Raw genomic sequence first — 2,536 nt, 5'->3', positions numbered from 1 at the left:
AACTCTCTTCCCGCTTCCCCCTGTGAGCTCTCCCTCCCCATAATGAACAAAAAAACTAACTTTGTCAACTGCAGGAGTCTGCCTGCGTGACTGAGGGCCCTGATTGATGCATTAGAGCGAGTGAAAGAAGCAAGTCACAAAAAATACAAACTTCCATTCCAATGAAGTTAATAAGAGCCAATACTAATTAAATTGTTTAGGTAGGCATTACCCCATAGGTGATAAAACTGTATAGAAATTAAAGTAAGGAGGGGCGCCTGGGTGGCTCAGTGTGTTAAAGCCTCTGCCTTCCGCTCAGGTCGTGGTCTCAGGGTCCTAGGATCGAGCCCCGCATCGGGCTCTCTGCTCTGTGGGGAGCCTGTTTCCTCCTCTCTCTCTGCCTGCCTCTCTGCCTAGTTGTGATTTCTCTCTATCAAATAAATAAAATCTTAAAAAAAAAAAAGAAATTAAAGTAAGGAAAGGCTTATGAGAAATGTTGGTATAGTGTTCCTTCTAAGGGGAGGGAAGGAACGGAATGGGCTGAGCCGTAACCAAGGAGTGGCCCCAGGAAAGGTGTCGCTTATGAGACAGCAGAGGTGAAAGCTAGCGAAAGCCTGGAAATTGATGTGAGAGCCGTGTGAGTGATCTCTCCTCCATTTGTATCTGGGGAGAGGATTCAAGCATTATTCAGCTTCACAGGGAATGGATTCAAGAATGTGCCCAGTGGTAAAGCTTCAGTCTGGACATAGCTTGCTTTATTCAAGGACGAGGAAGGAGAACAAAACACTACAGCCTCACAAAAACTTCTGCAGAATCCAAGAAAGGAAACAACTTTCAGGCGACTCCCAGGAAGAGCTTGCACCAGGAATTGTACCATGTAAGATATAGAAGAAAACTTCAGGGAACTTAGAGCCATCATCGGCACGAGGCGGATGCTTAACAAGGGAAGGGTTATGTGTTATGAAAAGAAGAGAATAAAATGAGAACACATTTGGATGAAATAAAAATGCAGCAAGATTTTTATAGGAAGGATGATGTGATAAGGAGAGACGGAAAGGAAATTAATATTACTATTTGTTTTAATATTTTATTTATTTATTTGACAGAGATCACACGTAGGCAGAGAGGCAGGCAGAGAGAGAGGAGGAAGCAGGCTCCCCGCTGAGCAGAGAGCCCGACACAGGGCTCCATCCCAGGACCCCGGGATCATGACCCGATCTGAAGGCAGAGGCTCAACCCACTGAGCCAACCAGGCACCCCCTGCTTTTTTTTTTTTTAATATTACTACTTTTTTGATGGCAGGGAAATTAAAACAGAATGCTGGAATTAAGGGAGAAAACATGGGAGACATTGCAAAATGGAGCTGTAGTGACACAGAGGACAAGTTAAGTCTCTGTCAAAGTACAGAGAGGAGGACAAAGAGATGGAAGAGTTACGATGACAGAAAGGAGGCTAGAGAGCCAAGACGAGAGTCACCTGGTGTTCCTTAGGAAAAACTCAGAACATTGGGAAAGACACTGTCGCCAGAGTTGGGCTAGGAGAGTGAACTGAGCTGAACTGAACTCGTGTTCTGATTCCTTGTCTTTGCAGTGACTGTTGTTATTACTTATTTCAAATCTGCTCTCTTCCACTGGTGTGCATTCTCTCTCTCTCTCTCTCAAATAAATAAAATAAAATCTCTTTTTTTTTTAAAGATTTTATTTATTAATTTTGACAGAGAGAGATCACAAGTAGGCAGAGAGGCAGACAGAGAGAGTGAGAGGGAAGCAGGCTCCCCTCAGTGCAGAGAGCCCGACGCGGGACTCGATCCCAGGACCCTGAGATCACGACCCGAGCCGAAGGCAGCGGCTTAAACCACTGAGCCACCCAGGCGCCCTAAAATCTCTTTTTTTAAAAAAGAACATGACGTTCACTAAAGGATAAGTAATAATAAAATGTCCAATGTTCAAGTTTTCATGCAAATTATTTAAACTCAGTAACCTGAGCAATTGTTGAAGATTTAGGCCAAAGATTTTTCAGCGAGAAATGCTTAATGGTTGATGTCATTGATATTTGCTGGCACCTGGAGATAATAAAGGGCAGACAACTTCACTTGGTTTCATTGTCATTCCCATGACTTTGCCTTGGTCTCCCACTAGTTTGACTAATACTGGTCAATCAGCTGTGAAACTGAATGCCAGACGGTAGGTCTCTCTCTTTTCTATTTGTCTTCCAAAAAGAGGACTGGGGTCTGATCAAGTAGAATTCTGCTCTCACTGCATGAGTCAGGAAGCCAACAGAAAGGTTTAAGCAAGCGAGGGAAATGGTTTTTCTGTGTAACCGACAGCTCAGGAGCTGTGTGTTGCTCTCAGGGATGCCCGCTCTTTCTGGTTTTTTGCACCAACATTCTTGCCTTTTGCCCTTAAGCTCACAAAGCAGCTGTCGAACCTTAAGATCCTTTGCTGACATGATATGCCAGATGTAGCACAAAAAGCCAGGGCAAAATGCTCCCCAAACCAAACCTGTCCCTTCTTATGAGGAAAACACTAACTTCCCTAGAAGTCTCCTCCACCGCATT

This window comes from Meles meles, chromosome 9, assembly GCF_922984935.1.
Source record: "Meles meles chromosome 9, mMelMel3.1 paternal haplotype, whole genome shotgun sequence".
NCBI classification, from domain to species: Eukaryota; Metazoa; Chordata; class Mammalia; order Carnivora; family Mustelidae; genus Meles; species Meles meles.
This window is presented reverse-complemented; position numbering follows the sequence as displayed.